We start from the raw sequence: 15,418 nt of genomic DNA, 5'->3' as shown, positions 1-15,418 counted from the left end.
TCATGGTTGTTTTGATTTGCATTTCTCTTATGGCAAGGGACTTCGAGCACTTTCTCATATATTTATTGGCCATATTGATCTCCTCTCTAGTGAAAGTTCTTCTCATTTCTTTTGCCCACTTCCTTAGGGGGTTAACTGTTTTCCTCTTTTTGCAGGTCACGATGGTGTTGTAGATTTTAGTAATGAGCCCTTTGTCTGACGTGTCATTACTAAAAATCTTCTCCCAGTCTGTGGGTTGCCTTGTCACCCGCTTGGCAAAGTCTTTCGAGGTGCACAGGTGTTTTATTCTTATTAGATCCCATTTGTCGATTTCCAAATCACCTGTGTGTGTCCCCTTCCCTGTTGCAGTAAGCCTATGTGCTCCCTGGGCCAGTGCTCTGAGATTAGTCCCGATTCTCTCCTTAATGGTCCTGATGGTTTGGGGTTTGACTTCTAGATCTGTGATCCACCTTGAGTGTATTCTTGTGCATGGGGTGAGGTAGACGTCTTGTTTCAACTTTCTACATGTGGATATCCATTGTTTCCAGCACCACTTATTAAAGAGGGTATCTGCTTCCCACTTGACGTTTTTGGGACCCTTGTCGAAGATCAGTTGTCTATATGCTGATGATTTTACCCCTGGGCTTTCTATTCTTTTCCACTGGTCTGAATGTCTATCATTGTGCCAGTACCATGCTGTTTTGACCACTGTAGCTGTGTAGTAGGCATTAAAATCAGGTAGGGCGAGTCCTCCAATTGTGTCCTTCTTCTTGAGGAGTTCTCTGCTAATTCTGGGTTTCTTCCCTCTCCATATGAAGTTGGTGGTCAGTTTTTTCCAATTCTTTGAAGAAGGTTGATGGTAATTGGATTGGTATAGCATTGAACTTGTAGAGTGCTTTAGGAAGAACTGTCATCTTTACTATGTTCAGCCTACCTAACCATGAGCAGGGGAGGGTCATCCATTTGTGAAGGTCACTTTTGGTTTCCTGTAATAGGGTTTTATAATTATGCTTATAAAGGTCTTTAGTATTTTTTGTTAAATATATTCCTAGGTATTTCAGTTTGTTCTTGGCTACTGTGAAGGGTACTTCCCTCTTAATCGCCTCTTCCATGGCCCTGTCCGATGTGTATAGAAACCCTACCGACTTCTGTTTATTGATCTTGTATCCTGCTACTCTTCCGTATTCATCTATTGCTGTAAGTATTCCAACTGTGGAGTTTTTGGGGTCTTCAATGTATAGGATCATGTCATCTGCGAATAATGATAGTTTCACCTCCTCCTCTCCCAACTGGATCCCTTTGACAAGATAGGCTGGACAAATAATGAGAGAAGAAAACAACAGGACCAACGGTCCTGGAGGGACATGAGAGCGTGGGAGGTAGGGGAAGGGAGGAGGTGTCGCCCAACACAGGAACAAGGGAACAGCGAATGGTTCAAAACCAGAGGAGGGAGGGGAGGGGAGGACTGGAAGGGAGTGACCAAGAGCAAGGTAACTGAGAGGAACTACTGAATCCAGAATGAAGGCCAAACATGGTAAGGGGTCGGGAGGAAAGCGAAAGGAAATAGAGGAAAGGAGTAGGAGGCAAAGTGCATACAGAGAAGCCTAAATACAGACATGTACATATGTAAATATATTTATGATTATGGGGGCAATAGATTTATATGCATATATTTATAGGTTCAGTAGTAGGGTAGCAGATGGACATTGGGCCTCCTCATGCATAATCCCCCAATACAATAGCACCTCGCCCTGCTAAGCAGCCATTGCAGGATACCCATCTTCCTGACATGATCACTGAAGACAGCCGTGTGTGTAAGCAAATGTGGTGAAGAAAGCTGATGGTGCCCGGCTATCAAAAAAAGATATAGCGTCTGGGGTCTTAAAGGCTTGAAGGCAAATAAGCGGCCATCTAGCTCAGAAGCAACAAAGCCCACAGAGAAGAAGCACACAGCCTAAGCGAATACAAGGTGTTGAATGGACCATGTAGCAGATACAAAGGAACAAAAACAATCATTGTGTGATCACCTTCCTCACATAATGGCTGAAGACGAAAGTGTGCATAAGCAAGTGTGGTGAAGAAGGCGGATGGTGCCCGGCTACTGAGAGATATAGCATCTGGGGACTTAAAGGCTTGAAAGCAAACAAGCGGCCATCTAGCCCAGAAGCAACCGAGCCCACACAGAAGCAGCACACCAACATAGGTGACCATGAAGGACAGAGACCAGGTCTCCAACATCAAAGGTGGGGTGGTGGTGAGAATCACATCACCTTGAAAGAGGGGGAGTGCATGATGGGGACCCAATGCCCACCTGTAGAGAGCTGAACACCCCTTCCAGAGGGGTAGTGAGGAGGAGATGAGCCACACAGGGTTCAGTGTAACAACAATGAAACTCAAAACCTTCCTCTAGTTCCTGAATGCTTCCTCCCCCCCCCCCCAATCATCATGACCCCAATCCTACCTTGCCTTGAGGACCTGGTTGTACCAGAGGATGTACAGCGGTGCAGTGGGGATCTGGAGGCACAGGGAATCTAGGACAGACGAACCCTTCAACACCAGCGGTGGGAGTGGCGACGCCAGGAGGGAAGGGCATGTAGAAAGGGAGAACCGATCTCGGAAATCTATGTGTAACCTCCTCTCTGGGAGATTGGCAAGGGGGAGGCGGGTGAGGGGAGACGCCGGGGAGTGTAAGATAAGATATAATAATTATTTATAAACTATCAAGGGACCAGGGGTGGGATCGGGGAGGGAGGGGAATGGGGGGAAAAAAAGGGAAACCGAGCTGATTCCAGGAACCCAAGTGGAAGGTGAATTATGAGAGTGACGAGTGCAATGAATGTATAAGGGTGCTTTGCTCATTTGATGTATGTACAGATTGTGATAAAAGCCTTATGAGCCCCAATAAAAAGATTTTAAAAAAAAGATGGACCTTACAAAGGGTTGGAAAGACTATAAAGCTTAAAGCAATAGATAGTATCATTTTTCTATGACAGAGTTGCTTGTGAAATTAAATCGTCAACCTTTGCGTTAGCAGCCCAATACCTAGCACACAAGTCCATAGAGATGGATCTATACAATGTATTAACAAATTCATCTTGAGGTCAAAGAATTATTTTGTTTGGTATTGCTTACCTGGAATTAAGGAGCCCTGGTGGCATGGTGGTTATGAGTTGGGCCATGAACAGAAAGGTCAACAGTTTGAAGCCACCAGCTACTCTGCTGAAGAAAGGCAGAGCTTTCTACTCCTGTAAACAGTTACAGTCCTGGAAACTCATGGAGTGCAGGTCTACCCTCTCCTACTGGGTTGTTATGAGTCAGCATCAACTCGATGGCAGTGAGTGAGTTTACCTGTGTTTGCTAGCTTAATGGAGTAAATTCAACAAAGAACCTCAAAGGTCAGCAGAGTCACCATGAATTTGAACTTGTCCTGGTCAGAAGCTTCAGTGCAAAAGGTTTCCTTTTCATATTTCCCATTGGGAGAAGATCGCCTGAACACTGCTACTGACTGTTTAAGTGGTTTCCGCTGGCTTGTATCAATAAATCAAAGAGATATAATAGTGTACAAAAATGTTTACCCTCTTTTCTGGTCATTTCCTGAGAAGATATTCCAAGATGTAAAAAGAATGAGTCAAAGAGTAAAGAAACACTTGACATCGAGAGGCTATTGGTTTAAATAAGTCTTAATTGGGGTTGAAAAAGAGAGTCTGACTTTATGAAGCAGATTCTACAACATGCATTCCTATAAAGGTTCTTCCTAAGCATTTTATCAAAAGGTTTTTAAAACATTGGAGCTGGAAGGGTGCAGTGAGTCCTCCTGGCATGCAAAATGAAGGTGGATATTCTGTTCATCCTGTGCGCTGTGTAGATCCAGAAATTCCCAGCAAAGGCTGTGGGGTGTACAAATGTCTAAGACTCTCGGTGACCGTTACATTTCCCAGAGGACATAGTCTCTTACCTGCTCCTCAGCTGTGGTTAGAGACTCCTCACCCCACCTCCCGAATACAATTATATCCCATCACCTGGAGCCAGTGGCTTCCATTTTCATCCATTTCCTTATGTTTTATAAAGAGCCCTGGTGTTGCGATGTGACCGTTGCTAACCGGATGGTTGGCACGGGGAACCTACCTGCCTCTGCAGAAAAGACCAGGGGACCAGCTTACAGCCTGGGAAACCCTCGGAGACCGTTCGGCTGTGCCCTTAGGTCGCTCTGGGTCAGAGTGGACCCAGTGGTACCCCCCCAGCAAAAGCTCTAACTTACTATTCCATGGAGCACAGAAAGAGGCGTAGGCTTCTAGAAAGACTTTGCCAATGAAATAAAAAGAAGCTGGCTTATTACTTTACCTATTCTCCATTAATTCCAATGAAGAAAGGATCCACATTATTCAAAATTACAGATTTCCCAGGACCGATCAGATATCATGTTGCTTTGTGTTTCGTGCGCATTGCCTTTGCACAGACTTAGCAAGCTTCCTTAGCGTGTTTAGAAATCTTTCTTAATAACTTTAGCATATTTATTGTGCCTACAAAGATATATGGCAGTTATGGATGAGCAGATACAAGAGCTTGGGCTTGAAAGTATTTTATTACACAAATTCACCTGAAATATTGCATGCAATTAAAGTTTTTGTTTTTCAGATAAAACTGAATAAAAAAACTACGTCATAAAAAGCCATAGAGCGACACTTCTAAATTTAATTACTCTTTCAGCAAGACTGTAATCAAACAGTATCAAGGAAATGGCAATCATGTCTGTAATAAAATAATCTCTAAAACTATTTCAAATACATTCCTGAAATTCAAAACAAAGCAATGACAGATAACAAGCAACCAAACTTTATGTGTATCTGTATTTACATACTTAAATCTAGCTTCTAAAAGGACATTTTTAAATCTTAAGATGACTGTGATTAAGCAAGAAGCTAAACTATACATCGTTCTCTTAAAGACATTCTGAAGGAGTCAAAATTGAAGGTAATACACAGACTGAAGACACAACACTAAGCTGCCTACACTGAGCATGGTCGCAATGAACAGGCGTGGGGACAACAGAGCCCTACTTAGTCCCTCTTCCCACAGAAAGGGAAAGAGGGAATGTTGAAGCAAAAGAGAGGATGGAACATTGCATGAATCTGGGAGTGGAGGAGGGGGAAGGTGGGGAGAAACCAGCAGCAGACTGAGCTCAAGACCATAATGCTTTGGGAGCGAATGAGCTCAACAGTTCAGCAAAGCTAATGCTGAAAGACAGGTTTATGGGCCACAGAATGATTATAAATACCAAGAAACGATAATATACACAATATATTTTGTTTACAATATACTATATCACAGAAGCCCTGGCGCCAGAACGGTTATGCAGCAGACTGCAAGCTGAAACCTCAGTAGTTCAAAACCACCAGCCAAACCACCAGCCCCTCCTCTGGTGAAAGCCAGGCCTTTCAACGCTCATGAATAATTACACCACCTCCAAAGCTCTCCTGCGCAGTCTCCCTGGTCCGACAGGGTCACGGTGAGTCAGCATCCACTCCATGAGGGTGAGTTTGAGGTTTCTGAGCTTTGATAATATATATTGTAACTATATATATATATATATATATATATATATATATATATATATATATATATATATATTAGGTACTTCAACTTTTCCTCAATAGTATTGATTCACTTTTCAGCAATGTATATTCTATATCTAGTTATTTCATTTGACAGCAGTTCTGTAATGATGAATCATTACGATATGTATGTGATTAATTTATGTCAATGAAATATATCAGGTATATATTTTATAGACAGATCACTGTTACAATATGAATGTATGATATGTATCAGTTTTACATGTATATATATCATTACACATCTGATTTCTTTCAACATAACGGATGTGCAGTTGACAACCTTTGGCAAAACGTGAATGGCTGCTAAGGATGACAAAGGTAAATTGGAACCCAAGCCGTGCTGATGCCGGCGGATCCGGATGTTCTTTAAGGGAAACACGCACCAATGTCTTGGTGACGCTACAGCATCAGTTCAGTCATTTTTTAACACGTTTCCAGAAAGTAGTGCTGGTTCTTTGTGCTGCTTACAAGTTTTCTCTCCATTTTAGGCTATTTCAGAGTTAGATAAATAAAATAATAATCCCCACCCCACTTCATTTCTTGTGGCAGGCAAAATACACAACCTCTCAAAGGGCCCCTGGTGCCCTCGTGGTTACCTGTTGGCCTAATAACCATGAGGTCAGCAGTTCAAAATCACCAGCCCTCCATGTGAGAAAGATAGGCTTTCCACTGAACTTAGTCTTTGAAACTCACAGGGGAAGTTCTGCCCTGTCCTAGAGAGTCACTATGAGTCAGAATTGATGTAATGGCAGTGAATTTGGTTTTTCAAAGTTGCCTGTGCCCAAGTCCCCAGAGCTCCTCAAGGTGTGTGGCTAAAGAGACTTTGAAGAGGTGATCAAGCTAAAAATGTTGAGAGGAAGAGATTAAAAATTTTGAGATGGGAGAATGGTTTCTCATGGTAAACCCTGTGTTTAATATCTCAAAGTTTCTTAGATGTGAAAGAGGGAAACTTCAGAGTCCTTGAAGGAGAGGTGAGGACAGGCTGGGCGAGGCAATCGCTGGGTCCAAGGAATACAGGCAGCCTCAGGAGCTAGGAAAGGCAAGAGAATGGCGTGTTCACGAGAACTGCAAAAGAAAAAAAAACGTTGTCCTACTGACACTTTAATTTTAGCTCAGGAAAATCGTTCTGGACTTCTGTGATATAATGAATCTGTGGTATTTTAAGCCACCAAGTTTTTGGCTTTGTGACAATTGCTCATTGCAGCACTAGGACACTAGTGTGCGGCCTTAAGAAATAAATCGCAGGGGGTTCATTTGAAACATTTAGGTGAATAAATCTGAGTGAGATGCTTTTATTTCTCAGAGGAAAGAACAGAACAAAAGAAATCTATGTTACCCATAGGAATTGATGTCTTCTTCTTGTGGCTACTTGTGGAAGAAAGGCCCGGTTTCTACAGCATGTCCTTGAGCAGTCTCCAGTGGGATGCTGACAAGTTTCTTGCAAGTTTTGTGGCAAGAGGATGAGAGTCCTAGGAAACCCAGAAGACCAGTGAGGAGAACTCAGCTGCTGTGGATGACAACAGGTGAGAGGAGAGACCTTGGTATGCATCAGTTTTATATGTGTGTGTGTGTGTGTGTGTGTCTCATTACAGATCTGATTTCATTGGAAATAACTGATGTAAGGGATGCCAAGAGCATTTCATGTAAGAATGAAATGGCAGGAGCTCCATGCTGTGACTTTTCCCAGTTTCTATGCTTGTCAGCTTTCGCTGGGGCAATAGACAATCTCAAAATGTTTGGCTTCATTAGTCCATAAAAATAGAGGTATTGGCTTATGTGCTTATATTCATATGGCAATACGCTGAGGTTGTGGATGGACTTTGGGGATGGACTTTGGGCCTCAGCTCATACCCTCCCTCAATACAAGAAGACTGTTCTAACAAACTGGCTTTCTGTGATGCTCACCCCCGACCCCACCCTCAGGCACAAATGCTGAAGACAAAATGGGTGCATAAGCAAATGTGGTGATGCAAGTGGATGGTGGCTAGCTATTAAAAGATCTACCATCTGGAGTCTTAAAGGCTTGACGTCAAACAAGTGGCCACCCAGCAGTGAAGCAACAAGCCCACATGGAAAAAGCACACCAGCTGGTACGATCATGAGGTGTCATCGGGACTGGGTAACAGGCATCAGAAGATTTATAACAAATGAACAAAAACATATCATTGAGAAGGAGAGGATTGGAGCTGAGACCTCAAATCCCATCTGTCCACAAGGGAACATCCTCCCACAGAGGGGTCACAGGGAAGGGATGAGTCAACCAGGGTGCAGTAAAGCACCGATGAAACACACAATATCCCTCTGGTTCCTTGAGGCTTCCCCATCCCCCACTCTCATGATCCCAATGCTGTGTCTCCCTCTGGACTAGGCTGGACTTATACAGAGGTATGGATAAGAGATAAAAGCTCATGACACACTGAATCCAGGAACGGGAATGGGAATAGTGATACCAGAAAGGTAGAGGGGCTGGTAAGGAAGGAAGGAAGGGGGAAACAATCACAATGATTGACACATAACCAAACACCCCCCTCCAGGAGGAAGAACAACAGAAACCATGAGGGAAGAGAGAGTGGTCGGTGTGAGATATGAAAATAATAGTCATTTACAATCTATCAAGGGGCCACGGGGGGGAGGGGCGGTAAGAGGAGCTGATCCTAAGGGCTCCCTAGAAAGTAAATGTCTAGAAAAGAACAATGGCAACATATGTACAAATATGCCTGATACAATTGATGTATGGATTGTAATAAGAGTTGTAAGAGCCCCCAACAAAATTATCTTTTGATAAAAATCATAAAGTGTTTGGTTTAAACAACACAGGTTTACTTCTCACTCATGGGTCTGTATATGCCTGTCAGGGAAGCCAGCCCCTAAAAAAATCACCACAGGCCCACCCAACTCAATTGTACAGGTATAATAAATAAAGATTACAGTAAAGTCATAGAGAATTAGAGAGCTAGGATAGAGAGTAAAATGAATGAAGTCAGACACATTTCATAGTAGCATGCTCACCTCCTGGATGGCCATGACCCCATCAGCCAGGTCCACGCACAGTGCAGGTGGAGGAGAGGAGAGGAGAGTGGAGAGGGCCAGAGGAGACTGCCTCTTTATTGTTTGGAGCTATTTGTAGGTAGCCATAAGACAGTATATTCACTAGTTACCTATGTCACAAGGTGTATAGTATTCATAGTGAAGTCCCTGAGCTCACAGATGAGCAAACTCAAACGTGCATTGGGGGAAGGCAATGAGGGGGGATGGGCACCTCTGCGGGAGGACATAATCAAAGTTTGGCTCCTTCTACAGAGACAGAATCAACCAAGTGCTCACTTTAAGGCAGTGTAGATGTTGGGGGAGAACCCGCGGGAAGGACATTTGTTCGATTCCCATGGATGTCGGTAGTTGTCTCCCAGGGATCCCCTAGGCTTGAGTTCACACCTGCAGCTTGTGGGGCTCATTGTGGGACCCAGGCTGAGGCAGCATCTGCTAGCATGCTCTTCTCATGGAGGATGAGAGCCAAAGTGTGGTGGGCTTCTGCATATATACACACACATACACACACATATATGCATATGTATGCATATGTCCTGTTGCTACCCAACAAACCCACTGCCATGGAGTGGACTCCAGCTCATATATATATATATATGTGTGTGTGTGTATTATAACATATGTATATGCATGTGCATATGCATATGTATATATATGCAGCCCATCACTTCCACCCATATTGCTTTGAATCATGGCAAGTCACATGGACTATCAAGTCTGCAGGGAAGGTAAGTCAACTCTAGACAAAGGGGTCACTGGAGGGAGAGTGAATAGTTACTGAACAATGTTCCAATCTTCTATCATCCCCGTATCACTCCAGTAAGATTAGGAAAGTACATACCTGATATAATGAGAAATTTGGTTAAAAAAAACAGAATGTAGGCTGAATTTCATCTGGACGTCTGCACAAACCTGAGCAGTTGGCCCACTGTCTTCATGTGGGAGACAGCAGAAATCGGTATGTACACATGGATGTCTTCTACCCAGAATGCAAAGCACGGGAACTAGCATGTTGGGACGCACCGCCATTCTCTGAGGCCTCCGGCGGATTAGAGACACGCATTTCCCGGGTTTGGGAGAGAGAGAGTTTTCTGCCCTAGTTCCCGTGGTGCGTGTCGCAGGGCTGTCAATCAGGGCTAGGTGGCTGAAGAAGGCTGAAGGAAGGACTGAGGTACAGAGGGGCTCTTCGTGGAACTAGCAAATGACTCCTCAATATGCAAAGACCAGGAAAACGCAAAGATGGGGCCACCTCCGTGGAGACAGGAAACGGAAGTTACAGCAAGCTGGGGCAGTAGACCGCAGAAAGGCAGGGCCTCTGGGATTCAGAAAGGCTACTTAAGGCAAGGTTGCAAAAGGTAAAACTGCAAATCCCCTTTGAAGGTTAAAAAAAATTGTTAAAGGTGAGCAAGTTTTAAAGAACAAAAAACAAGGCCACAAGTTAATGTATGTTTTGTTTGGGTGCTGAGACTAGAGGAGACTTTTGTTTATTTTCATTTCTATAACACCCATCTTACCATTTCTATGATACCCATCTTCATTTCTATAACACCCATCTTACCATTTCTATGATACCCATCTTCATTTCTATAACACCCATCTTACCATTTCTATGATACCCATCTTCATTTCTGTAACACCCATTTTACCAGGCAGTATTGTTTTTATCAAGTAGGCTTTAACAGTGAAAGTACTTGTAAGAAAATGTTACATTATGCATGATTACTTATAATGATGTCCTCTCGGTTGTAGCTGAAATGTTCGTACCTTTGCTTTATTTAAATTTTCTAATGCATGCCTAGCACATGTTACAAAGTTTATATTTTAATGCTGTAACTCTAATTTTGCCCTGCTAATGAACTGAAAACATATTGCATCTTTTCAACTGAGACCAATCTGCTGACATCCATGTCTGCCTCTTGGGTGGTCTTCATGTCTTCCCTTCGACAAACTTTTCTTCAAACAGGTGGTCAGTGAGCATGCTCTGATGAGACACATAATGGCTCTTTCAAAATAGGCTATTCCAATTCAATGAAGCATCAATGGATTTGTACAAATGAGGTTATTCACCTGGAAAACAAATTATATTTGCAATATCTGCATTTGTGCTCAAATATTTTATTCCTGAGAATATTTCTTAAGTTATATGCCTACATAACACTTGTATAATGTAGCGTTGGTGCTTTTGCATTTCATAGCTATTTGCAAAAAGGGAAATTAAAGTAACCCTTTCTAAATTGATGAGGGAGTTACAGGAAGTTGTTTGCTCCCTTAAAGATTGCCCCCAAGTTCAAAACTCAAACTCACTGCCATCAAGAGGTCTAGGACTTACGGCAACCCCACAAGACAGGGCAGAACTTTCCCTTTGGGTTCTAAGACCGTGCAACTTTCTCCTGAGGAAGCGGCTGGTGACTTCAAACTGCTGACCTTGCGGTCAGCAACCCAACACGTAACTCACTATTACCACCAGTGATCCCCCATAAAGATGTGTGGCCTCAGGGGCACAGAAAGGGTAGTTGTACCCTAACCTGCAGGGTCACTTTAAATCTGATTGACTTCATGGTAGTGAGTTTGAGTGAGTTTTTTAACTGGAAAAAAAAAATACAGCTTTCAAGTTTGCTGTCTTTTTGCCATCTTATATCTGGGGCTAGTTTTCTTGGCCTAATGGAGCAAGCAGTTGTTCAACTCCACTGTTAACCTAAAGTTGGCAGTTCAAACTCACCCAGTCAACTCCACAGAAGAAAGGCCTGGGGAATTGCCTCTGGTGGACCTTAAAGACTACAGTGAAGAAAACCTTCTGGATAGTTCTACTCGCTAATTCACAAGTCATGAAGAGTGGGAAACCAACCAACAACAACATTTCTTATCAATCTTCAGAACATGTAAATATTAACAATCCCAAAAGTTAACTGAATTATATGTAGGTCAAAAAGGTAAAAGGACCGAGGGTGACCTTTTAACGTTTGCCACCAGGAGAGACTCAAAATATCAGAATAAAGTTGCTTCAGAAGGGTCTGTCTTAATATTTTCGTTCTCCCTGAGAAATGCCGTATAAACCACACAAGTCCTTTATTTCTTAGAGAGTTGTTGCCTGGTAGAAACAAAACAAAAGAAGCAGTAGGAAAGGAAGAATTAAGCGCCTGCGACCCCTGGTGGCGTAGTTGATTACAAGTTCAGCTGCTAGCCTCTAACTGAGCAGTCTGAAACCACCATCCATCCACTCGGGAGAGATGAAGCTTTCTGCTCCTGTAAAGATCTACAGTCTCAGAAAGCAGGGTCAGTTCGACCCTGTCCTACGGGATCACTGTGTGGCAGCACAAACTAGATGGCAGTGAGTTGGTGTTTTGTTTTACAAGCCTCAATGCCCAAAACTTCTTGAAAGCCTTTATGATATTGCATAAGAAAGAAGAATTCGGGAGGTCTGCTCATAAGTGTGCCTGTCTAGAGTGAATAACACCAAGCACTTCTATGAACATCCTACCTGCACAGTCCAGAGGATAGAGTAGTTTGAATAGGTGACATTTATATGATTTCTTGTTGCTACCCAACAAACCCCACCCCCTTGGAGTTGACTCAACTCATCAAACTCACTGCAATCGTGTCATTCTGACTTGTAGTGACTCTCTAGGGCAGAGTAGAACTGCCCCTGTGGGTTTCCAAGATGGTAAGTCTTTATGGAGGGAGATTAGTCTCATCTTTCTCCATTGGAGGGGATGGTGGGCTTGAACTGCTGACCTTGCAGTTAGCAGGCCAGTGTTTATTTGAAAGTGCTACCAGGCTCTTGCCTGTTGCCACCAAAGCAAAACTCCAAACTTAATGACTCATAGTGACCCTGTGGGTTTCTGAGATTGTAACTGTATAAGGGAGTAGAAACCCCATATTTCTCCCTCAGAACTGCTACTGGTTTTGAACTGCCAACCATGTGGATCACAGCCCAATGTGTGACCACTATACTCCCAACCAGGTCCCCTTTATTCTTCTCCCTTCCCTTTTATTTATTCTCTGATTGAAATTCTGACTAGGCATGTTTGCTGGTGACAGAAGATAGTTTTAAGAATCTTTCATTCAACAACAAAGTTGGCCGTGTAGGCTACATTTACAGAAGGAGAAAGGAAGTGAGGTATTGAATAAAAGTAACTCTATGCATCCATAAAACAGCGGGGTGGCACAGTGGCTACACACCGGGCTACTGAGCATGGCTTCTCAGTGGGGCCCAGATGGGACTGCCTGCCCCTGTGAAGATGAACATCCTCAGAAACCCCACAGAGCAGCTCTACGCTGATCTATGGGGCCCGTGGGAGTTAAAATCCACTCATCCACCAGGAATGGTATGGATTGTTCATGCTGACTATGGTCGTCAACTAACCTGGTGTCAATTTCAGGATTAGGAGGGTAGGGGTGGAGTCTAGGCTGTCAGTCTGGAGATAGCCAATGAGACTTCTGTGTGGGCATGGCCTTCTGAGAATTCTGGGAAATTTGGCACTTCCTCCTTAGAGGCAGGAGACACTATCTCTCTCAGTTCACTTCCTTGGAGACTCTCTACAGACAAGGCTGACTTCCTGTGAGGCATCCCTGAGGAGATTCCACTGGACCTACTCTGATACAGCCCTGGGAACTGGAATGGCCACATTGAGACCCCTGCCAGAGCTGAGATGCTTACACCACCAAAGACTTTCTACCAACTGGCCTGCGATCTTCTACATTCGGCATCATTGCAGGTATTTCGTGAGTCTGGAGAGGACCTCATGGATTGCTGTCAGACATATGGGCTAATACCGGACTTATGGACTTGATCTGGACTGGGATGTTTTTTCAATGTTCATTGCTCTTGTATAGAAATCTCTTTCTTTCTTTTTTTAAAAACATTTTATTAGGGGCTCATGCAACTCCTATCACAATCCATACATATGCATACATCAATTGTATAAAGCACATCCATACATTCCCTGCCCCAATCATTCTCACAGCATTTGCTCTCCACTTAAGCCCTTTGCATCAGGTCCTCTTTTTTTCTTCCCCTCCCTCCCCACTCCCCCCTCCCTCATGTGCCTTTGGTAATTTATACACTGGGTGCATAAGCAAATGTGGTGAAGAAAGCTGATGGTGCCCGGCTATCAAAAGAGATAGTGACTGGGGTCTTAAAGGCTTGAAGGTGAACAAGCGGCCATCTAGCTCAGAAGCAAAAAAGCTCACATGGAAGAAGCACACCAGCCAGTGCGATCACAAGGTGCCAAAGGGACCAGGTATAAGGCATCATGCAAAAAAAAAAAAAGATAATATGTGTGTATATGTATATATATGTGTGTGTATTTGTGTGTGTGTGTATATATATACCATATTGAATGAAGGGGGAAGTGCAGAGTGGAGAACCAAGGCCCAAGTGTCGGCCACTGGAGATCCCCTCATAGAGGGGTTTAGGAGAGGAGATGGGTCAGTCAGGGTGCGAGGTAGTACCGATGAAGAGCACAGCTTTCCCCCAGGTCCTGGATGCTTCCTCCCCCCAACTACCATGATCCAAATTCTACCTTGCAGGGCTGGATAGGGCAGAGGTTGTATACTGGTACATATGGGGGCTGGAGGCACAGGGAACCCAGGGTGGATGATACCTTCAGGAACAAGGGTGTGAGGGGCGATGCTGGGAGAGTAGAGGGTGAGTGGGTTGGAAAGGGGGAACTGATTACAAGGATCCACATGTGACCTCCTCCCTGGGAGATGGACGGCAGAGAAGTGGGGGAAGGGAGACTCCAGATAGGGCAAGATATGACAAAATCTCTTTCTTATACACATATGTGCATCCATGGATTTGTTTCTCTTGCCTATCCAGACTAACACAATGACTACCAAAAATTATTTTAGTAGATGCCTTGTGAATCCCGTTTGTTAATTTTGTGTCAAGTTAGCTAAACTATGGTGTCCAAGTATTTGGTCAAATACTAAATCAAATGTTGCTATGAAGTATTGATATGTGCTTAGCACTTAAATATACTTACTGTACATACTTGTGTATAAGCCAAGTTTTTTCAGCATATGTTTTATGCAGTTTCTGTGGTAAAATTAGCTGCCTTGGCTGATATTCAGATTGACTTTTACTCAAGTAAGTTCGGTATCAAAGATTTCTTAGAACAGTGTGGGTGGATCTCTTCCAAATGGCTGCAGGAAGACTTTAAGAGCAAAACTAGAGATTTCTCTAGCGAGGGATCTGCCTATAGATGAACATCTGCCAAAATTTTTCTCTCCCCATGACCCCCTAATTTACAGATTGAGATATAAAACTGCCACAATCACCTGCCAGTCTAGAATTACCAGTCAGTCCCTCGATCCATTTCTTGCCAGCCCTCGCAACCCTGTGAGTCAATTCCTTTAAGTAAATCAATAAATCTATCTCTTTATATGCACATATTCATTATATCTTTTAAGATATGGGTATCCATTATCTACATTTAATTAGTTCTGTTTCTTTGGAGAATTTTTATGGTAACACAATTCTTGACAAATAGTTATTTAATTTTAAATTTTGTGTAATACAGTATGTATTATATTAACTTTTATCAAATATAGAAGTCCTGCTAACATATTGGGGTTATGCATTGGCTGCTAACCACAGGTCAGCAGTTCAAAACCACCAGCCACGCCGAGGCAGGAATTTGAAGCATTTTACCCCCATACAGATTTGCAGCCCTAAAAATGCACAGGGTAAGTTTCCTCTCTTTCATAGGGTGCTCTGCATCAAAATTGAGTGAGCTGAGTATTTTCAAGTATGCTAATCTACAGTGTTTAGAGAA

This window comes from Tenrec ecaudatus, chromosome 9 (assembly GCF_050624435.1).
Source record: "Tenrec ecaudatus isolate mTenEca1 chromosome 9, mTenEca1.hap1, whole genome shotgun sequence".
Lineage (NCBI taxonomy): Eukaryota > Metazoa > Chordata > Mammalia > Afrosoricida > Tenrecidae > Tenrec > Tenrec ecaudatus.
Note: the sequence above shows the minus strand (reverse complement) of the source record.